Source organism: Aphis gossypii, chromosome 2 (assembly GCF_020184175.1).
Source record: "Aphis gossypii isolate Hap1 chromosome 2, ASM2018417v2, whole genome shotgun sequence".
Classification (NCBI taxonomy): domain Eukaryota; kingdom Metazoa; phylum Arthropoda; class Insecta; order Hemiptera; family Aphididae; genus Aphis; species Aphis gossypii.
Window position 1 is genome coordinate 24,689,911 of NC_065531.1, and position 27,049 is coordinate 24,716,959.

The 27,049-nt window shown below is 24.4% G+C and overlaps 4 long non-coding RNA genes across 8 annotated transcripts; 1 reads left to right on the forward strand and 3 right to left on the reverse strand.

The window, feature by feature from the left end:
• Positions 1-389: 389 nt before the first annotated feature.
• Positions 390-26,905, forward strand: LOC126550259 (uncharacterized). 5 transcript variants are annotated; one of them, XR_007604302.1, is made up of 7 exons: positions 390-627; positions 1,720-1,811; positions 3,181-3,377; positions 7,803-7,991; positions 9,593-10,818; positions 12,869-13,063; positions 26,657-26,905. It is a non-coding gene; the product is annotated as an uncharacterized LOC126550259 (long non-coding RNA). The 5 variants fall into 5 exon arrangements; XR_007604304.1 differs by lacking the exon at positions 390-627 and having other exon boundaries at positions 1,436-1,811; positions 9,593-9,690; positions 10,722-10,818; XR_007604300.1 differs by lacking the exon at positions 390-627 and having other exon boundaries at positions 1,436-1,811.
• On the reverse strand, positions 11,896-20,424 carry LOC126550260 (uncharacterized). Its single transcript, XR_007604305.1, has 4 exons — positions 19,758-20,424; positions 18,639-18,691; positions 12,651-13,068; positions 11,896-12,565 (listed from the first exon to the last, which is right to left on the reverse strand). It is a non-coding gene; the product is annotated as an uncharacterized LOC126550260 (long non-coding RNA).
• On the reverse strand, positions 20,474-22,620 carry LOC126550262 (uncharacterized). The gene is made up of 3 exons (XR_007604307.1): positions 22,381-22,620; positions 21,209-21,312; positions 20,474-20,548 (listed from the first exon to the last, which is right to left on the reverse strand). It is a non-coding gene; the product is annotated as an uncharacterized LOC126550262 (long non-coding RNA).
• Positions 23,851-26,713, reverse strand: LOC126550261 (uncharacterized). The gene is made up of 6 exons (XR_007604306.1): positions 26,568-26,713; positions 25,379-25,517; positions 25,037-25,231; positions 24,815-24,945; positions 24,589-24,660; positions 23,851-24,174 (listed from the first exon to the last, which is right to left on the reverse strand). It is a non-coding gene; the product is annotated as an uncharacterized LOC126550261 (long non-coding RNA).
• Positions 26,906-27,049: the final 144 nt, after the last annotated feature.

Here is a 27,049-nt window from a genome sequence, read left to right on the forward strand (position 1 = left end):
ACTTATTATTAGTTTTGAATAATTTTGTGAAAATAAAACTATTAATATGATATAAAAGACAAAAAAAAACCTTAAAAAAAAAATAATAAAAAAATCAATATAAGTAGATAAAAAACAAAATATGTATAATTTTATTAAATGTAATCCACATAGTAATTTATTACTCCTGACGTAAAGTTTCGTGTCAGACCGATAGAAAAAAAGACAAACAAATACTTAAATAATTTGAATTCTAGTTATGATGCACACATTATACTGTAGGTAATAATTTATAATTACTCCGCCGTGTATACTGCTGTATACATAACATAAAAAAACGCGTAAATTGTCATTATTTAACGTAATATGACTATTTTATTCAAATTATTATTCAGACAATCGTGTAGTTCGCTGTGTACTGCCGCACTGAAAATTCAACATAATTGTGTTTATTATTTACCTTGGAGTTTGTAAATTTAATACGAGTAGCTCGTTAGTTTTTACTGGTGCGACGTCGCTTAAATTATTGGACTGTCATCCATCCGAAAACAATATTGTAGTTATGCATTGTTTCGACAAATGACACTCGATAACTGTTATTGTATTCATTACGCTACGCTATCGCCATCGAGGATTCAATGTGAAATTGTAAATAATTGTATATAATATATTATATAATATTATATAAGATGTTTCACAATAAATGTGCATTTTTGCCTAAAAATGTATCAATTTTATCAACATAAAGGAGATAGTATAATGACTTAGATCGTCAAGAAAATAATTTCGTTTTGATATTACTATAATTTCAATAAATATAATAATATTATTATGCAGTACATTATAACCACATCAATGGGTGTATTATGATTTTGTCTATCAGTTTTATCTATACTACTCCATATTGCTTTTATCGTTACCGATACTATGTTTACAAATTTCTTAAACGCGTGGCTAAATAAATAAGACAGTATTGGTATTTAAGTGACATTATAATTACTAAGGGTTATCAAATTATTTAAACTTTGAAATCAATACATAAAATTCGTTCGATCTAAATCATTTTAAGTTAATTAACAAAATTATAATATTATAAGATATCGTATAAAACTATAAAATCGTTTTGCGTATTTATTTTAATGTTATGTGAATTTCACTAATGTAAGGTACCTACAATAATAATATTATAAGCACATTATCGCAAACACAATATTTTAAACTGTTAAAAATCTGCATTTTTGAAAAATAATATTTTTATCGTTTTTATAGTTTGTATATATTTTGAATTTCGTTGAATTTCTGACTAGTATTTATTCATAAGTAGTGCTATTTTAAGTTTGGATGATCATTGTAGTATCGATATTTTGTTGGTACCACTGTGCCATTTCACTTCACTATCACCACTCTTTGAAACTTTATACACCTACTTACTATTAACACTCATAAAATACTCTTCCGATATTTCATTTATATCTATTAAAGTACTCTGTAAAATAATAATTTACTTTGGAATATGAAATTATAAAAATATTTATTTTTCAAAAATTTTATTTTGTTATAATCTAAAACCACGAACTAAAAATAAAATTAATAAATAAATATTCACGAAAACGTACGGTATTAGTTTTTGAATTAATAAGTGTTCTTTGATAAATGAATCGCCCGTTATTATTATTATTATTATTATTAAGTATATAATATTTCATAACAATATTGTGTGTATTTATTGTATCCCGTTAGCATTGACGACATTGTTTACAAGTTAAGTCGTGACAGATCTGAGACGAGGGGCTTGTTAGACGAAACTGTCAAGACTTTTCAAACAACCCCGTGTAAGTATTATAATAATAATATATTGTTTGCGCTCATCGCGATCGCTGTTGTGCTTACGTCGTGCACGCGTATACGACTCGGCAATGGGATTATGCATGACATTTCCAGCAAGACGACACCTTAGCGATAATCGTTTAGCTTTCGTTTTATTTATTACTCCTACGTCATATATCTGATTGATCTCGGTGATTATTTTCGTGATCACGTTTCAGTAGTCGATTTCTACGCGATAATAATAATAATATTATAATATCATCAAAATAATATATTATATTATACAATCACAACAATAGATATTCATAGCTGTCAAGACGAGGCAAGATAAAGTATGTTAATGTTGAATTTATAGTATTCTATTCATAGTCACTCTAAACTGTTCACAATATTATTATCAAATCTTGACGCAGAGAAACGGACCACACACCTATGTTTTGCCTATCCAGAGCGCCGTGTCTCTTTAATGATAACGGTAATATTATTATTATTATAATAAGTTATACCCATAGAATACCCAATGATAATGATAATGTAGATAACAGTCCTTTTACTATAATATAATGTAGAAATCTCTTAGTAAAATTAAACAAGAATTATGTACACATAGAGCCGGTATATTTGCTTTCATATTATAAGATATTATTGATTATTTAATTACGTGACATTGATATTTAAGTTTTAATACTAAAATTATTATTTTAGTCGAATAAATATGATGAACTGATTCGCACGTGATATTCATATTTAGCCTATTTAGGTATACTAAAATAAGTTTTATTCAATCAAATGTATAAATACCAAATTATATTTTATTGTAGCCAAATAGTTAAACGGTGAAAAATGTAAAGAAGTTTAACTTAAACATCAGAATAACTAAAAAATCAATTTCACACGACAACGGGTAATCAATCAAAATTCAACTATATTGTTAATTTATGTTTAATAATTTTATTTGACTTAAGTAGGGCTTAGTGATAGCCTACCATTTTTAATAACATTAAACAAGAAGAAATATAATTTATCTGAGAGTACAAAATTAAATTACAACTTATAACTTAACTGAAAACTTGAAAGTGCTTGTTAGCTAGTTGTTATTCATACCGAATCCCATATCGAATATTCGATCATTCAAATTCAATTTTAATTACTTTTACTAACATTTTAGTAGATAATTATAGTTGGATTTAATATACGTCATGCTATTCAACAAAAATATAATATTGGGATCTTTATTACTTTCGAATATGAATGAACTTTATACAAGTTATTTTAGTTGTGTGGAACCTCATGACAATTGAAAGAAACTTTTCGTTAATTTTATTATTACCATAAGAAGTAAAAGTACCAACTTCTTATTGATTATTTTTACAGATTTATTTTCTTAGTGCAGCGTTTGAATTTATTGTTCAGAAAATATGTTAGTCTTACGAGTTAGTTGCATGACCAGTGGCTTAATAACGTGAATGCACGAAAGTGTATACTTTTATGCACTATTTTTATGTGGAAGACGCAATTATATATTTTCGCATCTGCTGAAGCTGAAGTATCATACAAAGCAAAAATAATAGGTATTATTATCATTGATAATTATTATAATATTATACTATTTATTTTAACACTATTTTGTTTATGAACTTTTTGATAAGAGATAACACAACTAAATTTTTACCTTTTTTAATATTAATATTATATATCTTATATGTATCGTTTATTTGGAATTTGCATATTAACGAATCGTAATCAAATAATCGATTTTCCAAATGTAACTACATCATCAAAAATAGTATAATGGGACGCAATTAGGCCATTACTAGTTTTCAACTTTTATTATCCGGAAGTAGCTTCCCTATTAAATAAATTCTGGGACTCGTGACCATGCGTATTACGTCGTATCCTCGTAGGTAATATTATTAAGGTTAATTACGAAACATTTTAACCAAGTTATAGCGGATAATTTATTTTGTTCCTAATAATATTTCTGTTTGAGTATTCTTGAACTAATTGCTTTTAACAAGTTAAACGTTTCGAGGAAATGCTCTAAAATGAATAATAATAATATATATAATTCGTTGTTGTTTATTTATTTACATAATAATTTAAATATATTAGTATACTGTGTAAATACTAAATCGTTATACGTATTTATATAAATAACAATATTGATAATCTAGATACCATTATTATGACATGATGTAATGTTGCATAGTGATCAAGTTAAACTAAATGAATAGATAATATTACTTTATCGCTTTTGCAATCAATAGAGTTGTAAATATTTCAGTGGCATTTTTAACTAAATCAAAGCACAATAACTGAATTCCAATTATAATTTCTTTAACACTTGTATGTTATAATCCACCATATTACTTGTTTAAAATCTATTCAATAATCAATAACAAGAAATTAAAAAAATCTATTTATCAAAAACTTTTAATCTAACTTCAACCATATACATTTAATGTAGTTTACATGTTTTCAAATCAAATAATTTGGTTGAAGCTTTGTTTAGATTCACATAGTTGTTAAGTTGAATATTTAGTCAATAGTTTTTGCTTATGTTTAAAATAATTGCATTTTAATTAATTGTATCGTTACGATAAAATTATGGTAAATATTTACTTTTTTGTTTCGTTTTGTTTTTTGGAACATTGCCATGTTATGAATGAATCTAATTAATTTTAGACCATTCTTAATAATCATGACTCATACTCAGCCAGTTTTTTAGTACTCTGATTGGTGTACATATAGTTAATGTAAAAAATACAAATCTGGTAACTGGGTGTGTACACGTTCAAAACTATTTAAACTAACTTTCTAATTAGTTATACTTTTGGAAAATAAAATTTAATGAATTAATGAAATCTCACATAGCATTCAGCGTTTAAAGTCATATTAATAAATGATTAATTTTATATTGCGATGTGTGATGTGTGTATAATACGAATCATAAATAAGTTTTATTGAGGTAAATATTATAAAATTAGAATATATTATTTTAACAACAAATTCAAGTTTAATTTTCTTAAAATATAATGTAGGTAGATAACTTTATGATCAATAGGTACACTAGTCATTACAATTTAAGCATGCACTTAGTGTTAGTAAACTTATTTCAAATTTTATTTTGATTTGAAATATTTGATGAATATCTGTCAATATGATAAATAACTTAGATGATCTATTTGGAAACATAGTTGAGCTTATAGTAATATATACATATTTATTCGAAGTATTATAATTAGGTAATGAAAATGTTTTTTTTCAGATATGATGTGAAACAGAAACTTTCTAACTGTGTTAGTACAGAAAGTGCTAAATGTAGCATTTTTAGCAAAATTTAGTAAAAATTACTTTTTAACAATAATTTTTCTTTAATTTAAATTCTATACTGTTAATCTTTATTAATTATCATAACAGTTTTTTGCAAAAAAATTTCTGATTTTAATTTAGTTTAATTTATATTTTATAAAACTTGAACACATATGAAAACAAAGTATAACTAATTTTAATATTAAGAATAGTCTTACATTATATTATCAATATTTACCCCCCCCCCCAACCCCCAAGGTAATCACATACAATAATATCGTTTGCCAATAACCAAAAAAAAAATTTTTTCATGAAGGTTAATATTACAAACGATATTTTGAATATAAATTTAAAAATTTAGCTATTGTTTATAAGGAATTGTGACAGGGGGTTAAAATGACAGTCGGGGGCTTAATCATTCCCAAGTTCCTCTAAATACGCCTATGATGAAAATCTAATTATCTTCAGGAAAATAACAATTTAACATAATGTGACAGGCACATCTAATATTTACCAAATCCAGTGTGAATGTCGTGATGAAAACTATTATTTTATGTAAGTCTATAATAATGATTAATATAAAAATATAAATAGAATACAGCATAAATAATATTACGGAAAAACGGACGTCACAAATAATCTAAAATTATTAAGAACAGTTTTGAAGCGAATAGAAATGTCAAAAACAAAAATAATAAAAATAATAATAACAACAAACGCGGTCGACAGGGATTCAAATAATTTATTAAACAATTGATCTTAAGGTCCGATGCCTTATGAAAATATAATCTCGATGTCACAAACAATTATTATTATTATTATTATTATTTTATGACTCGATGGATGATGACGCCATTCGGCGCACGAACATCACGTTCTCTGTAAGATTAATAATGTACACATACAATATGTAGACATAAATATTATATATGTTTTCAACCCGAGTTCGTCACCAACTGCAGCGATAAGTTCGAGTCAGAAAATAATTTCGTGTTTGCCAAACTGAGTAAACGTTTTATATATTTCGATTTATCATTTAATTCTAATACATATGATATAAATATTATATATATAACATATAATATGAACAGAAAATACACGTGCAGTGTAGTATGAAAAGCTTAACAGATAATGTTGTCGTTGAGGTCCACGTATACATAATATGGAATAGTATAATATTTACTAGTGCATCAGTTCGAAGTTAAATAAATACACTATACAGTAAACATGTCGTTAGGTTATTTTGTTAAACGTTAAATTTAAAACTCAATAAACAATGAAATAGTTATTTGAAACAAAAATATTTTGTCTACATTATCGATTAACAAAAATGAATTTTCTTCTCGGACTTTAGGTTATTATTACTATTGTTATAGTCGACGAAAACAATGCTCGTGTGAAACTATCCAGAATATTATCTTAATTTAATTTCCCGAGACCGCACTCACTATCGATCCAATCCGACATAAATATAATCTAGACATTTTTAATCTGGTAGTGTTCAAAATAATTTCGATCAGGAGTAAATTAATGTTTTGGTTCTACAATGATTTTTTTCTTTAGCTAGTCACTTTTTGTAGTAGAAAAATACTCAATATTCAATTTTGAGCGTAGTTTCTGGAAGGAAATTATATTTATTGGATCAATAGTAAAACATTTGTAGATCAACTTGATCAATAAATTGGAAAATAAAATAAAATGATTCTTAAAAGTTGTATATATTTACATAATAAATATATATTTACTTAATAATATAAAACTACATTATTTTAATATTTGTATAATATACTAGTTTAAAAAGTTAAATTTAAATTTAGCGCAAACATGACGTGTCAAAATTTCAAAAATATAAACATTTTACTTTACTTAAAAAATATAATATTTTCATTTTTTATACATAAAGCTTGAAAATATAATAAAAAGTTTTTCAGAAACAGTAACTTAATATATTTACTACATAGGTATAGATATTGTTATGCTAATACTATTACATGAGACATTAATTATAAAATTTTGCAATATATTATGGTAGCATTATTATACATTTAAATATAAATAATTTTAATTTAATCACATTAAGGTATATTATTATTTATGAATAATAATTATACTTTAAGATTTAAATTACCTAATGACTATTATAAATTCATGAAAAATTAATTTTTGGTAGTTTCGTACTCATATAAATTACATGAATAATTATTACTTAAATGGGTACCTATTATGATAAATTATAAAAGTAGCATTTTAAATAAGTACTTATTTGTATAAATTTATTAAAACGTTATTGAATTTAATAATAGTTCGATTAAAATTTACTAAGGACACATATATTACTACTTATTTACTTATTTATATATTTTATGTTCAATTAATTTAATAATGTATTTTAAAATTATTCATAATACATTTTTATTTTTTTTACAATCAAATATTCATTAACTTTCCGAAGTATTTAATTTTTTTAACTTCTATTTTAAGAACCATTGTCTTATATTATAGCTCATAAATTGTCTTAGATTGTCTTAACATATTCGCTGTGATCAGGATGATTTTAAACATCTATGATCGTATTATGCTATAGGTTCACAAATCTATACATATTTATAAACGAAACCGTATTGCTATAATAATATCATAGATATAATAGTATTATAATATTTGTGTATTTTAATATTTTATAGTATTGTTGAGAAGTTATTGTTGTCTTGCGTCAGTTTACTGGAAATTTGTAAAGTTGGACGTTATGACAGTACTTACCATTAAGTTTCAGTACCGACGGTGGAAGGAAGAACGCCTGAAATCCGAAATAACCCAAGCAAATGGCACAAAGTAAATGTATAATGCAAAAGTGGAAGTTATGGATGCTGCAGGTATAATCGTGTATATGTGTATATACAGTTGATGTGGTCGTGCCACTGTTAGGGTGCAAATCTACTAAAACATTATTATAATATATTTATATTGAATGTAAATATAATTACATTTTATCGTTTACATTTGTGATGACATCACTCCGGCGAAATAAGAAAGAAAAGTCCTCTCGGGATAAAAAGTTTGGAAAATCGGTTAACTTTTGTTTAGAAAAACCCTGGCCTCTGCTTTAGAATAATGTTATATGGGAAAAAACTGAAAAAAAACTCGCTTAAATATAATATTATCAAAAATATATTCACATATTATATTTAACGGAATTCCGCGTTTGTGTAACGTTCTTCGGTTTATAATAAATGTGAAAGTGCTTATAATATTTAAAGGAATTTTATATTATAACATTTACAATTAAATTAGATAATAAATTAAAAAGTGATGTTTTCAGAACATAATATATTAATAAAATATTAACCTAATATTTTAACTCATTCATTAGATATATTATATTATGTAAAGTGATTTGCCGAGGATTTGTTCTTTAATAATGAATTTATTCATAATTTTTCTTTTGAAATATTGTGACGAATACTAAGTCACCGTATTTTTAAATACTTACACGAGTATCATTTATGGAATATCCTATAATAGCTTCGTAATTTTTTTTTTCTAAACGAGGAATATTTTTTTCTGTATCTTTTTAAGCATATGTTTTTTTTTTTTGAAAATGTTGATAAATTCAAAAAAGTAGTTTCTGAGTTATAAAAATATTTAATATGTAGGAAAATAATTCTTCTTTCTGATTATTTATAATATATTAAAAACATAAAAAAATACATCCATACAACTTACTAATCTACTATCTATAATCTATTTGATAAATTATAGTATGTAGAATGATGTAATGTCTATCTAAATTATAAAAAAAAACTATATATTTTCAAATTGTTTCAATCTTTAACAATTACTAAGGCTCAGATATTAATTTATAGGCACATTTATTAACATTTCTAAATGTGTAAATATATTTAAATAAAAAAATATATATATATGTGTAATAAAATGTACAATACTGGTTATCAAAATATTGTGTTAAAAATGGTGCATAGTAATATATAGTATGTAGGATGTAGGTATTATAATTTTTTAATAAACTATAATTATTAAAATCTTTAAAATGATTCATAATAATAAAGATAATATGAATTTATTTTACAGTTAAATACATGAGATAAGTGTTAAAAATAAACACTTCACAATAAATTAGTGTTGTGCTAGAATATAAAAAAAAAATTAGTTATATTAAAATATAGATTTAAGTCACTATGAATGGTTAAGCTCAAGATTAAAAATCATGTTGTTATTTATTTATTTATATAAAAATAAATAAATTAACAATACATTTTTTTAAAAATAAGAATTCTTACAATAAAGAATATATTGTTTAAAAAAATATCAGTTAAATTATTGTAAATATTCACAACACTTATTACAAAATATTATGAAGTTATTCAAATAATATAATATTATGTATAATATCCGATTATCCAAGTTCAAATAAAAAAAATATAACCTAATTAAAATAATTGATAATTAAATACAGGTAGGTGCATACAAATCTTGCAAGACTGAATTTAAAAAATGTAAGTAGTTCACTAAGCTACTGAATATGAGTCGTCACCATCGTAGTCATGAATAATGGTAAGTATATAAATATAATGTACTTAATATTATGTTAGGATCAATGTATGCATTTTTTGTAGTTGAAATACGGAGGCTTTTTTATGGTAATGATATGTGATAACATCATAATAATATTAAAATTTGACTTATTATTATATTATCAGTTACCATTATTGCTGAAAATAAATCAATGAGGTAGCTACTAATATAATAATATTACAAGTAATATAATCGGTAATTAGTACGTACTAAATGCTCTGTTAATATTGAACAGTTAAATATTTATGATAACAATATATTAAATAAATATTGTATAAATAAACAATAGTATCTCCAAAAGAACACAATTTGTTTGTTTTTTACGAATGGATTTTTAGTAAACATAATACTAAGATAACTTCAATATAGTTTTATAATTTTTTAGAAAATTAAGGTACGAATAATTTTTTATTCGAGAGTATTTTTAATTAAATTTAAAAAATATTTGATAACACCTTTGAATTCTTTTTTTTTTTATTCGACAATTATTTTTAGGTAAATTGAGCATATTTTAAAAAGTTTTTAAAATAAATTAAAATCTCTACTACCTACTATAATTATTTCTATTGAAGAAATAATAATAATAATAAAAAAATGTGGTCGCCGTTTAAAAACCAACAGTTGACATCCTTAGCATGAAAAAATATTAAGGGTGGTATTTTCAAATATGAAATTTATAGTCTTTATTAATATTCAAAAATGTTTATAAGGGAAGAAAAACAAATACAGTCTCTAAAGTTTAAAATACTTTGTATATATTAAAGACTAAAGTTAATGTCCAAAATTAGCGAATATCGTTGTACACCAAAATCATTTATTCATTTTGACATAATATTGATTAAGCTTGTACTAACTGTTTGTAAACACTTCATTAATGAATATCGACTTTTATCTAGATAGGGAAATTGATGAATGTTATCAATGTCAATTTTTTAGATTCTGAACGAAGTGATGAATGTATTGATTTTACAATGATGTGTGTATGTGTTATTTATTATTTTTTTGTTAAGAACTCATCGAAATAATGCTTAAATTTCAAACTTGGGGAAGATTGTGGTTTCCGATGACAAAATGATGAATATCCTTGGTGCATTATAAAAGTCAAAAGTAAGAATTTTCCAACAGTTTTAAAAAAAAAATCAATTTTTTATATGGTTGCAACTTAAAAACTAATCACTGTAAATACTTGAAATTTTCACAAAATGTTTATATTCACATTTATGTTAAATTTTTAAAATATTCTTGCTTTTTGAGCTATTTATAGACAATTGACATTTTCAATTTTTCTTAGTATTTTTTTTTTTTTTTTTAAAGTCAATAAAAAACTTATAAATGTAATGCTTGTTTCTTATAAGTTATTCTTATTGTATTCAAAAAAAAAATCAAAAATAGTCAGTTAACATTTTTTTTTATAAGCGTTTAAGGTTCAAACCCACTTTTTTGGGCCTACTCTATGCAAAAGATCCACCCAATACTTACTGTAAGTAAGCGTTGCCCACTTGAACACCCTATTTTTTGTGGAAACGTATATGTAGTTAAATATTTTAGAAGATAATAGAGGAATTATGACCATTTGGAATTCAGACACACATAATAGATAATACAACTAATGTGTATAAGCGCGTACGACTAATAACTTAGATATAATCAGACACTAATTTATATTTTATATAATAATGTAACATTATAAATATTATAGTAGGTAAAAGAGTTTTACTATTCGATATAAAGATCATAATTAGATTCCATTTGAATGGTTAATTAGTAATAATAATATTTTATGTAGACCTAGACCTTTATTGTAGACGTCGTAGGTACTAACGATACGATGCACAATATTATTATAATATTGCTAAAATAAATTATATGGTATTCTTTGATCTTATACTCGTAGTAAAATAAAATAACGACCGTAAATTAAATGTTGATTTATAAATATTTGTCGATATCCGTAACCCCATTTAAACGTTTGTTATTATGCACACAGAATAGAAATTAATGGCAATTATTAATCATGCATTTTAATAATTTATGATTTTTTTCTCTTGAACGATGTTCTAATGCTTATCGTGAGACGAGTTTTTTGTAAATCCAAAACATGCCTTCCATGTACAACATTTGTTTGGAGGATTATACGCAAATGAAATATGAATAATATACAAATATTGTATAATATATTATAAATATAATATACCCAATATAAACGTACAATTGTCTAATTCTCACACATAGCATTAACTTTCATTGACTAATAAACGCAATAGAATATTTTAATATTAAAATATCAAATATAATAATATACGGAGTATACGTCATAGTCTGATATAATAATATATTCAAATAAAAATGTAATTTAATGATGTAAAATTACCCAAATTGTATAATACATTTGGCATTTGGTATACAGGTCAAAATTCAAAGAAATGTCGTAACAGAGTTATCTACATACAAATATTTATTACCGGCTGCACTAAAATATTTTTGAACTAATGCAATTATAGTAGAAAAACAGTAAGAAATTTTTATTTTAGATAAACACTCGATAACATAAATCATTTTCAGTGCATAGTTTACATTAAATTATGTACCTATTCATTGATTTTTTCAGAAATATTATGATGTATTATATTATATATATATATATATATTTAATGTTATTAAACAATACGTTTTTAATAGCTATCTGATATTATAATAAATGGCTCAAGTTACAATTTATAAAATATTAAGTACTAGTTTTCGCCCGCATACTCCGCCTTCGTGGATATAGTTGTTTGCAAATAATTGTAACGCTGTTTATTTGTCTCATAGTTATTTCGATCATAAAATGCTACAAAGTGTACGTACCTTATACCTACAAAAAAAAAAAAAAATAATTTAAGATGTTTACAAATTCTCATAAATAAAATTATAGTTAATATAAAACAATTTTTTCTCACATTAATATTATTATTCTTACAGCTGGGAAATATATTATATAATAATATTATAGCATCGTTAAATGAATAACAATAATAATGATTATTAGACAATAACATTTGGCATTTTGTGGGTCTTCGCATCATACAGCCAATCAGAGCGCTACTGATTAGTATACTATTTTTCTATTGGTTATTATTATTATTGGATGTGTTTTAATGTATTTTTATTATTTAAGTTTCAAGATTAAGTTCGTCAGTTGTAGTTAGACCGCAGTGATGTATACTTCAAATCCCGCAAGACCGTTCAAAGCACCAAGCCGTTCAGCCGTTGTCATATCTCAAATATATATCTACAATAATAATTGTCAATTGATTCATCGTCGATTCTGTATGCACATTCTGATGTGGATCGTTGGCGATTGCTTAACCAGGTACGCTTTAAACAATTATTTTAATATTAATTTTATTTTCAATCTAAGTATAATAAACCATAAAAACCATAATAGACCTATAGTAGGCGATTAAATGGAACAAGACTACTTTACCGGGTGAACTTATTTTTTCAATTTTTTTTTTTTTTTTTTTTGAAAAGGGGTGTTTTAACGAGTTAAGAACGATGGTGCTAAAATAAATTGGTGGAAATAATTAGTTTTTAAGTTATGATGACTTCTACCAGATCGGAGTTCAATTCCGCGAACAAAGATTTAATTTTTGCACTTTTTTTAAAAAATTATTTTACCGGCGATCTTATTTTTATAAAATGCCAAAAATGTGACTGTACGTGTTTTGGCACTCGTCGCTATACGCTCCTTGGCGCCGTCGCTCCGATCCGCACAAATCGAAAATATCCCTCGACTTGCTATGTAACGCTACCTCAAATAGGCATTGGTTTAAATACATTTTAGGTTACTACTTTTATAATTCAAAACATTAAAAAAAAGTAAAAATAATTGCGAAAAATCTCCAAATTAAGTAATTACTGAGGTATATACGATATACAGTAATAATTATAAGTCATTATAACTTAAAAACTATTGATTTCCGTCAATTTATTTTAGCACAATCGTTCCTAACTCGTTAAAACACTCCTTTTCAAAAAAAAAAAAAAATTTGAAAAAATAAGTTCGCCCGGTGAAGTAGTCTTATAGCGATTAAATAGTTGATAATTTACGTTTTTTAAATAATATAATCTATACTATAAAAGAAATTCTCAATTTTTCGTCACACATAAAAGCCACATACTTCAACATATCGTAATCTATTCACTCTAATATTAATAGTAAAAAGAGTATACCATCATAAGACAGTTTGAGCTAATACTATTTTTTGTGGGTTGATCAGTGATAGAAAAAAAAATTATTTCATGCTTACATCTAAGATCTCGACTTTAATTATACACAGAATTAACTTAAATCATCTATGTTATACTACACAATTCTTGTCACAAATATTTGAGTACCTATAATATAATTCTATTTTTTAAATCTTAAGCTTCTCTCATTGATTCTAATGAAATATATTTTCAGACTTTTTCAATGTTTATTAATAATTGTTTAATATGATTTTCCGTTGTATCTAACTATCTAAGAACTACAATAATTATTGTGTTTAATTTTTTATTGGTTTATTTGTGTCGTCAAACATCGACTTTTTCTACTACCTACTACGATACATAGTTTTTCGGATATTTATCTATGGTAAATAATAAATATAATAGCGATTTACACGCTATACTTAAATATTAGTGCTATATAATATCAAACCTAGAACTAAATTCAAAATCGTATTTTTAATTTTTTAGATTTTGTTTAATCATTTCACAAATATTATAAATTTAATGTTTTCTGGTTTTTAAAATGAGAAATTCTGTTAACATTGTGGAATCAACAATGTTAACAATGTTTAAAGAATAATATAAAATAGTATGAAAATTTATGTTTTTACTGTGTTTTAATCATATTATGATTCCTAGTATGAGATAATCGGATTTTTGAATAGTAGGTAGTGGGTACTACATTTTGGCAGCTAAATTATATTATTATTATTATATATAGGTACAGATCAAATAAATCTAAAACTAATCATATGATCCTGTTGGTATATTTAAAAAACAATTTAATATAGAAGTACATTTGTTACATGGACTTTGCGTGTGTAGTAAATTTATGATTTTTAATCGCTCAATAATATTAATAACTACTAAAATACTACCAAAAACTACTATAAAATCTTTTAAATTCATAGATGTTTTTAATTTTATTTGAAATTAACTATTAACTCTTCAAAAGTTGTTTTATGTTTCCAGTTTGAAAATAAAATAAATTAATAATTCAGTACTCCTTTAAAATAATTTTAAAATAATGTAGAATGTATTCATTATATAGTAAGTTCTCGTTTAACTTCGCCTCATTTAACGTTGTTTCGCTATTACGTCGTAGAAGTTTAAGTCTTTGTGTTTCGTTTAACACTACAATGGTTTTAATATTACGTAGTTTTTAATACATATGTACTCCAGATTTGTATTATATTTATATGTTAGTATGCATGCAATTTAATTTCGTCGACCATTTAATTTAATTCTGTTATCGATTTTTTAATAATTAAAATTTGTTATAGGTAATATGTATTTTGTATTCGTTTTGCATTTTATCGATGATCAGTTTTTCCATAAACAAATTAAGGTCGACAATACAGTTGTTGCGAGTACTAATTACTATTACGTATTGTTTTATTAAATCATGCAAATTGTATTGTATTATTGTAAAATAATACCTTGTTATTTATTGGCAAGAACCACATAATAATGAAGTATTTAACTTAAAGTCATATTTTCTAGGAGCGTAACCTCGACGTTAAACAAATAATTATTGTACCTACTTACTAACAATTTAAAAATTTACTATTGATTTTTCTTTATAAAATATTTAAAATATATAAAGATTCGGTGTTGCTCTCATATTATGCGGACTACCGACATGTTTCTGCTCACGTAAGCGATCTACCTTGTAAGACGTAGATCACATAATAGTATAATACCTATATTGTAATACGAAATATTTATACTTTCATAATTATAATGTATATTTATTAGATCAAATTTGGAAAAAATAATATAATAATAATAATAAAATGTCAACATAAAAAAAATAAAAACCCCAATATAAAAAATAATAAAAAAAATTAACCTAACCTAACCGCCATTCTTTAGAACCATACTTATATCATGGCAATGTTTCTTCTGCAGTATCTAATAAACCATGCTCCCTTAAACGCAGTGGCATTCTCTTCTCTCTTTGTGACAGTTAAATTAAAAATCTTTTAATTGTATAATGCACACGCAGGGCCCCCCACATAACCTTCGGCTATCTTAAGGGCACGTTGGCCCGTTGAAATGTATTTGCGATTTTTGAAATTTTAGCAGAAATATTTATTTTATATTAAATAATATTGTAAAATAACATTTTATGAAATACACTCCTAGTCATTGATTTAATTTGATTAATGATAGTTTAATTTAATATTTAACCATTGATTACGCTGAGCTTAAAGCGCGCAAAATAAAATAGTTTTTTTCCTTTTTAGTTTAGATTATATTGTAAAAAAAAAATAGAAAAGACATTATTATTGTTGAAATGCTTATTGCTTATGAATCTTGAATTTTTATAATTTACTAGTTGACGCGACAGATGTTATCCTGTCTTAACAGTTAATATTTTATTTGAATTGGTCTAGTTAAAAAAAAAAACAAATATTATTCCAAAAATTGTTATGTAGATGGTAAATTGTATTTTGGAAGTTTTATTAAATGCTCGAAATTCAGCAGTACCAAAGATTCTTATGGTATTTTTTTGTTTTATGATAAAATATTATAATGTTTGATAAGACTCTATTAATAAACTACAAAAATTTGTTATAATTTTGTATCCAAATCTACATGAAAATTATCAACTTACGATAATAAGTATTTATGATAATATATAATAATATGGTAATTCACCAATCATGTTTAACAAATTTCAATAATTAATTAAATCATTTTTCTATTTTAAAATTTTACAATTGGCAAATTATTATACAATAGGTAAAACTCTGTTTTATTGATGGCTGAAAATTTATATTAAATCGTTTAAAAATAACACACATACAAATAAATGAACTTATATAAAAAAAAAAAATAATAATAACTGGTAGAAGAGGCTAATTGATCAGATTATTGTATCCGTAATCTAGTTACGTGGTTATTGAATGATTCACTGAACATGCTAAACTCTCTTTATTAATACATTTATTCAAATTTTAATTTGATAGTTGGCTTATAAAATGTATTATAATTGTGCACACACACACACTATATATAAAACAGTTTAAGAATTACATTACACACCTTTAAATTTAAAAAAAATCGAGATAAAATGCTGTTATGCCTAAAGTGAAATTATATATTATATATAAAAAATGATCAAGATTATTATGTTAAAAAAGTTTTGAAAAATTTTGTTTTTATTGGTTTCAATGTACAAACTATAATATGAATAATATATTTTGATATCAAGTATTTGACATTTTACATTTGTCAAACGAACAACATAATATGAAATTGCTATTAATACTTTGAATTTACAATGTAAATGCTTTAAGACAAAATTATGACCGTTATTTAATCGTTTTACTATAACTAATTGTATAAATGAGTTATCAAGTGAATCTATTTAGTATTTAGTATTTATCTATAATTTCGTTATTACAACTGTAAATATGACTAAACTAATCAGAACTATTAAAATTATTATTTTTTTTTCTTGTAGCTAATTTGCGGAAACACTTGAAGTAGATCAGTTGATATACATATTACATTAAGATAAAAATTTAATTTACTTTATATTTGTACTTAGTTTATTTTATGTTTGACATTTCGACTTAATTACTAATTTTATCAAACTCCCAATTTTATATAGAATTAAATGTTTTATTTAATTTATAAAACATCGGATTAATTGCAAAATGTATTATTATTTTAAGCTATTTATATATAAAAAAAAAAAAGCATTTACACATAAAATAAATTTCATAATTTTATTAAAAACATTAAATATTGACTGTATCAAATTTATTATATAATTGGGCTTTTATATTAATTGTGTGAGACAGAGTTCAATCGGATTTATGTCTAGGTTAGGTTAAGTAAGAACTAAATTACAGTAATATTTCATCTGAAACTACATATATATTTGTGAATAAATAATAGAATTTTCAATAATAATAACATTTTGTAAACAATTATGCATCTGATTATACTATATTTTATAATTTACAATTTACAATTATATAAAAGAATAAAAACACTAGGCTAAAAATTTAAATATTTAGTTCAAGTATTCTTAATAAGCATTAAGTAATTTTCAAAACGTTTTAAGAATATATTAATTGTAATTTGAAATTTAGCTTATCACTTGTACCTACACAATAATTTTCATCATTACCGAACACCAATACTTGTTACTGTTTACGTGCTTGCCCAGATACTATAACCAACTTATTTTCTCATTGAATAATCCTTTAAATATGAACTCAATAAGTAGGTTTTATATCGATTATTGAGTTAATTTTTAACATAATGTTTCCTTTTTATTTATTTTTTTAGCACGAAACAGTTTATAATTATTATATCGTTCCGTTAAGCGTAAGTAGCACATACCTTCGTAAATATACTTAAATATTTTATACAATATTAATATATTGTATATATTTTTTTTTTGGTTTTTTACAAATCTTACTTTGTTTTCTTACTGTTTATCTCTTTTTAAAATAATTCCTGTGTGGCATCGTCGATTTATTCTACATCGATATCACTTGCGTTTACTAATTGTGCCCAAACATATGAGTCTCAATATAGATATTCACTGTCTTCACCGTCAATCAAAACATTTCATTTATTTGTTCAAGGCTGCGGAGCCTTGTTGTAACAGTAATAACTAAGTAATTATTACAAAGAATACATTTACTTACATGAGTGATCATTGGGTGTGAATGTGGCAAACTGTGAAAACTCTCTTCCGTCTCTAGTAAAATAAGATCAATTTATAATTTTATTATTTGATAAATATTACCGTGGTATTATTACTTAATGACATAGACATCACAAAATGAAGAAATATTCAGTTCTTATTTATCAATTCCTAACGGAATCCGCTTATAATGATATTAAAGGTACCTAGAGAGTCAAATCTTCAATTTATTGTTGTTGGTTAGGTTAGGTTAGATTATTCCTTATGGAATTACTGAAATGCTCATTACTACCAATCAAGCATTTTTTTTTTAATTTCAATTTTTTATTATACAATCTAAATATAAATTATTATAATTTATAATAACTGTAAGTTGCGTAAGATAATTTAATAGCTTTAATATAATATATTCAAGTGAAGAGAATTTCCAATAAAAGCACTTCGGCACCGATCAAAGAATAAAATAGAAAATTATTCAAAGGTTAATGAAATATACTGTTAAAATATTGATTGTTAAGAAGAATATAGAATATATTTTAATTAAATTATTTCAGAATTATATGTACACAACAAAGAATTGTATATTCTATTGCTATGTGAATCTGAAAGTTATAAGTACTTATATAACTTTAAACTATTTTTCTAATTATTGAATTTTGCTTGTACATAGTAGTACCTACAACATTTATTTCAAATGTCACTGATAAAAATTTAAGTACCTACAATAGTTAATGAAAACATAACCAGCAATATATTTTCTAAATTTATATACATTGTTCTAAAATTGCATTATACTTGTATTGGTGTTTAATAGTTTAAATAATAATTGACTATTATATTGATTTGTATAAATCAATCAAATTCGAAATTGATCACTTATGAAAATCAAAAATAATGTAAAGTATTAAATAAAATGTTAATATGACCACATTACGTGTTTAAATTACTGCATTTTTTATTATTTTAATATAATAATCTGTAATACATTGTGTAAAATTTCGATCTTAAATATTAATATTCTACAAACGTTGGTTTTAGTTTTTTAATTTATTTTAAAGTTAAATTCTATTAAACTAATCACATAATTAAAAACTTTAGATTATAGTGAAAAACAACTTACCTTTTTTTTTCTTTGCTTAATGAAAAGAGTCAAGATAATATGCATAATCAGTTAAATGACTTGAATATAAAAATAAATTAAAATTAATAAATTGAAAAAACAAGTAATCAAAACATTAAACGTGTTCTGTAGATAATAATATGTTTAATTGATTAAATTATCATGCTAAAATAAATTAGAAAATATATTTGTACGATTATATTATTAATGCTTTACAATAATAAAATTATATTTTAATATAGTTTATGGAACTCCGTGCATTCCTGTATAAAATATGGAGATAAATTGCTGAGATCAATAGTTAAACCTACTTGAAAACATGTAAACACTACATCAATGTGGTGTATAGTAGTGCGAGAGCCGAGTAGCTCTAGAATAATTAGTAGTCATTGATTGGAATTGCCTGCCCTAATAAAATTGAGACAGTTTGATAGTGTGTATACTTATGTGTGTGTATAATACGTAACTGAATAACTGCGTAACTGCGAGTTCTTTGTATTCATATACTATAAATAATTTTAAAAAGAGTAAGAGAGAAAAATGTATCACTTACGCACATTGTCGCGCACACATTATAAATAAAATTATAATTATATCCCTTTTGACTCAACACATTATTAATAAATATTTATAAATAATAAAGCCTTAAAAAAAAGAATAATAATAAAAATATTATGTAGGACGTAGGTATAATTTATACCAATACAGACAAATTACAAAATTCAAGTACCTACTCTTGAATTTACATTGTCACTATATAGTGCCGCGCAGACCAACCATCTGGTACCCATCTAAAACAGAATAATTCAAACACAAGACGCGATAAAATATTAATAAAGATGGCAATTTTCACACATGCAATAAATGAATATCATAAATAAAGATGTCGATTAATGCGAATTTTTAATATAAGATAATAAATATTGGGAAATCTTACATATTTACAATGTGATAAAAATAATGTGGTGATTAGTGTGTCCAAAAATATACAATACACCGAGTTATCTATTAAACCTAAGAAATACATTATTTAAAAACTATTAACGATTTGGATAATATTTTAAGTTTTTAAAAAAGATTAGAATTTTTTTTATCGTCATTGTTATAAATTTTTATTTTTTTGTGACGACATGAATTTTTTTTTGCATTTCTGTGATATTGTACAGCAATATGTTGGACCATTACTTCAATTGTTTAAATGTTTTCTTAAAAATAGTAAACAATATAGCATTTTTATAAAAATATTGTTTTTTTTTTAAGAATTATACCCTCCTGGCACCTAATGTCCATTTCAATGGACATTTTGTGTTACTCCCTAAAACGACATTATTACATCAGTATGATAAATTTTATCTCATTGAATTTAAAAAAAAAATGTCCATGGTAATGTGCTTAGGCACTGTATATGGATATACCTAATAAAAAAAAACTACGATGATTAGAGCACATACTTGCATACAATTCGTTTAATAATAAAGGGCGGTCATTTGTGCACACTTGATTGGGCATAAACCTTATATAAGATTTTCGTTATCAAACCCAACAGCAAAAGTACCTATAAAATAAAGACCAGAATTAATTATATTCCTCTAAATATGTGATCACGTAAGTGTATGGAAGTCAAGTTTTATAATATCTACTAATACTATAATAGTATTATGATTTTTAAAATAAACATCAACATCATTATTATCTAAATAATGTAAGGTTAGTCTAACTTTTGTTTTTTAAAAATAGTTATTGAAAAAAAAAAAGGAAATTTAAGAATCACAACTGGCCAACATATCATAGTATAATATTATTAATATTACTTAGGTATATAGGTAGTAGATAAATTATGGTTTTCTTTTGAGATGAGGGTCTCATACTATATAACTATTTGACAAACTTTACACGATGATTCAAATAATAAGAATATAAATATCTAACCTTCATGTTTCTTGTGCATATCGCACTTTGTTGACAGACTAATTGTGTTCACAATAAACGTAAATTTTTAAACAGTAACGCAATTTTAAAGTTATTTCAAAATGTATTTGCTGACAATTGATATTGAAACTAATATAACTACCTATTATTACAGTTGAATGAAATACATGTATCATGCAGTTCTATTTAAATGAGTAATGATTAAAAATCAAAAATCGAAACACTTCATAGTTTATACAGTGAATGTTAGATGTACCTAAAATTTGGTCTAATCAAAAAAAATATCGACACAATTATTGTCTTTTCATATAAAGTTTGAACACAATCAATTAATCGTCATATATATATGGTTATTTTTTATATAGATTAATTACTTATTACTTCTTTATTTTCAATTTTACTAATATTAATAATGTAATAAATTTATAAGTATGAATATTAGTGTTCTAAAATGGTTAATGCTATATAATTTTATATAATAATTTAAAGTAATTTAGGTAAATAATACATGAGTGTTTAAATTAATTATAAATACTTCATGTTAACATAAGATGCGTATCATCATTATTTTAATGAATTTTCATCTTATTATTTTTTTCTCTTAATTTATATCGTTAATCGTATGTAGAATTTAAAAATACAATAGCTAGTGTATAATATTCTAATATTATTATATGCATAATTATATACTTACTAATTTGTTTGTGTTCTATTATTATTTGAATTGTGTTTCTTCTATAGCAACACGCAACGGATAAGATAGATTATGCATACCTAAAAGCGAACAACAAATAAAAATAATTAAATACTTTGCAATGTTTTAATTAATTTTTATAAAATAACTAAATTACATACATTTTTTAAATACTTCGAAATTGCAAATATAAATGACACAACAACAAATATACGACTTGAATACGAAATTGTTTGTATCGCTCCGATATAGCGTGTTCTTAATTAATGATTATATTGAAAAGTACTGCTTGTTTTTTACTTTAGACATACCAATATAATATATAAAGTAGTTACAATTTAAAAACAGAAACCTAGACTTAACCAGAGACTTGAAGTTGACAATATTACACTCGTTTTTTCAAATAAATTCTCGAAAACTCTAACATGCAATTATATACGGTTTGATTAAAATATGCAAAACCATGTTATAAAGAAGTTGTTCTATTCAATTCAGTATGATCCAGAATCGTGCACATGATTGACAACCAACGTCTATTTGGACTCAAGAAAAAATAAATGTAAATTCATTGAAATCCCAACCCACGCATATACAAACAAGAATAATGGTTCACTATAATATGAATCAAACTTTGTTATTTTTTTATAGGTATTCACTATTCATGTTAAAATTGTTTTATTTTTGTGTTATAATATAAAATGTATCAGCGTTCATTTACATACCTACTTAATTTATAATAATTGCATTATTTTAAAAATAAGAATGAATTTACCTAATGTAAAATTTAAATGTTATAAGTTATAATATCAACTCATGCATCTTGGAGAGTTTGAATTATATTTTACATTTTTGAAGCAAGTTATGAATATTTTAAAGTTTACGAAAAATAAACAGTTATTACTTATCAGTAACGGGTGTGACAAGGTCCTGAAGTCCCTAGTCGTTGGAGTAGTGGCATTTCCAACACACGGCATATCTTAAAGTTTATTCTGATTGCCTTAGATGATACTTTAGTGGTTAGAGTGATCGGCCTACTAGGTTGTAGGTTAGGTTTTAGTGGTTATACTGTCATGTCATAAAAAAAAAAAAAAATGCATTCAAAGATGATTTATGAAGCTTTGGTTAGGATAAGTTAGAAATAGTAGTAGCATTTAAGGGGTACTACTCCATTTTTCTAATCTAAAGTTAAAAATTTAAATATGTATCTTAAAAACTATTCATCCGAAATTTGTATTGTATATATATAAGTATTATAACACATATTATGTAGTGAAATAAGGAATTAAAAATATATGTTGTCATCTAAAATGCAATAAACTATACAATGATAAAAATAAATTATTTAGTAAATTGTTTTTTTAAATAATAATAATGTCTTACAACAATTGAATTTCCAATAATCATAATAAACATTATAAACTTACTACTGAGTAATGAGTATTAAACTAAATAGTTTATGTCACAATACAATATTATTATACAATATGATAAGTTGTTTTAAATCATTTCAAAGTTTTAAAACCTAAAGCTTGCAAATTACTAGTATTTCTTTATAGTACACAATTTCGTGGTTTTTTACTATCGATGTATTTTATTTAACACCGAATCGTTTTCAATATATTTCACGATATAGTATAATAGTATAATACTCACGAGTTTTCACCATAAAACCGCGTGTGGACGAGTGATATTGAAACGCGAGCAATTTAATATATATTTTATTGGAATTTTCTTTATTTCTCAAATGAGTTTCATAAAACAACAATCGTATTATCTGCCATGCGTCACATTCTCCTATTTATTTCTATTATTTTTATTAAAAAAATAAATTGCTCTATAGTTTGAATTAAGTGTACCTCATCATCGAGTAAATTATTATTATACGCATTTCATATACATCATATTAATTAATTCTAAAATGGCTAATGTAAATTATTATATTGTATTGATTATAATAAATAAATGTTCTTTTAAAATGATTCAATTTGTTACTATTTGATATATTATTAATAAATTTCAAAACGATATTGTAAAATTAATTTATGGCGTGTGAAAATAACGACTACGTATTTTCAATTTGTTCGTAGCAAATTATTATAAAGAAAACCCGCGAGAAACTTTGTATTGAACTTTCAACGTATTCGATCCAGAATAAAAACTATATTATATATTATTATATAATATTCAATGTGCATTAATATATCATACCTGGTACGTTCTCTCTGCTGTACTTGCATATTCCCGATACGTATTATGTTTATTAAATTTGCAGTTGTACAACTAAAAACAGTACATAATAAGTATCATTGGTTTTTTTTTTTTATAATGATTTAACGTAAATCCTTATTTTGCATATTATTACATATTAAAGCTTATAATATTCAATCAAATACGTTTATGCATACAAAATATAGTATCGTCAATGACTACTCACCGGTCCAGTGTACTGAGACACGCCGTGATTGATTATAATTACTCGAATTTTGCTGTACGCATTTCGAAATGCAATGTGGTCGCTAAATATTTGAATAAAATACTAACAAATTTATAATTAACAAATCAAACCTGTTGAATGCCAAGGAAAAAGTATCGTTTAATAAATAGATTATTTTATTATATGCGTAAAAAATGCATTGGTGCGCGATTGAACACTTACCCCTTCTCATAAAAACCAAAAACAAAACGGCTCTCTCAGTCATCACGTATTATTATGTACGATATACGACGATGTATTATATTATTCGATTACCTTAAATATAATACTGTCTTTTGCAGTCTCTACGTGTATATTATACTGAATGTTGTGTCCGCACATCCCGATTATGCAATTTATTTTATTTTCTTACGAAACCTGCAACATAAAATTAGTGTAAAAACAACGCCACTATTTCCCTTCCCCAACATAACGACGTTAATTAAATCCCCAGCCGACGATGAACAATATATAACACTAAAACGCGTTTAATGGGTATTGTCACGCGTATATATATATATATACCTATATTGTTGTATTTCAGTTGGAGTGACATTCCGTCTATTTTATGGAGTACACAATTATTGTGCGCATAGGGTGTTTGAAGATTATTCGTTTCAGGTTCTGAGTAGAGTCTTGTGTTGATGCAATTGGAATAGAAAACCTATTTTAAGTAGAATTATAAATTAATGTCAGGACGCCTACTATTATTATACTTATATTCTAATATAATACATTATAATTTATAACATATTAATCGTATTGTATCTAAGGTACTAGTATAGAAAAGCTGCAAAAATTGTTGTTGCCCTTTTTTTAGGGGACTAAAAGTCTGTTAAACAAGTCCATTTTTCATTAAAATAATATTTTAAGGACATAATATATAGTAATGAAATACACCGCATTCAATTAAAAAATACCACCATATAAATTCGAATTCAGGACAATTCAAATATTTAACAACGTTTTTTTCTCCACTTTATGTAGGTTATTAATTAAACCTTGCCGATACTGTGAACAATATTATAACTCTAAAGTTTAAAAATTTTTCAGCTTACATTATTTATGAGTTTAAATATACTGTCAAAATATCGATTTATCAATGCATTTTTTGATTTACTTTGTATAGGATGAACCACCATCGAACATGTTACCCCACTTTTTTCCACATTTTAAATTTTTAAATATACTTAATTACCAAATTTTAAACTATTTCGATTTGTATAGCTACCTGAATTTTATTTTAAAAAGATCGAGGAATTAAAATTCGAACGATTAGTTTATGTATTATTAAAGAATATATTAAGGATAATTATTATTATAATATTTACTACTATAATTATAGTCAAATCAGTTTTATAATAATGATTTTTAAAATGTGTTTTCTTTCCTTTACTCAATACTTTCCTTTGATTGGCTGTATATGAACATAAAACGTATTAAGTATCTAAACACCCTAACGCACATTTAAGTTTTCTTCGAAATCGTTTGATGTGCTTTTAGGTCTTTCGAGATAGGCAAGTATGTTTCAAAATAGGTACCTATACTTTAATATAATTATTGCGTATCGTCAAGTCGATATTAATTTATATTGTTTTAGACGGTATGATACACTATCGGTATGGTTTTTACATAATGTGTTTAATTAGTTTGAATGAAAAACGTGAATTTATTAATCATATAAAACATATTTTAATTAATGTGTACTACTTACCAGTCACGATAATGCAAATAGCACACGCACTCTTCAACGTGTCATTTGTTATTTTTAATAAATTAATAATTATTGTTTTTATTTTTCAGACTAATGACCGATGTGAAGGTCATTTTGGCGTACAACATTACACTTATATTTGTCATAGTATTCTTTAAGTTGTTTTTCCAGTTACCTAAAAATATCCACAAAACGTGTGCACGACATTTTTTTTAGACATTTCAAATTCTATTTTTATGCAATCTTATATTTATACGAACATTAAAATTTTATATATCTAACTTATTTTACTTCAAAAAATATTGATCGTGAAATTATTTGTAACTTTTCAGCATAACGTATAATATAATTTACTACTAAATCAAAAGGAAGAGTTCATACTATTTACATTAATTTTATGATATGAGTACTATAATGAACCTATTCACATCGTTTTACGGTATTACCATTATAATACCTATCTATCCTATATGGCTATATAG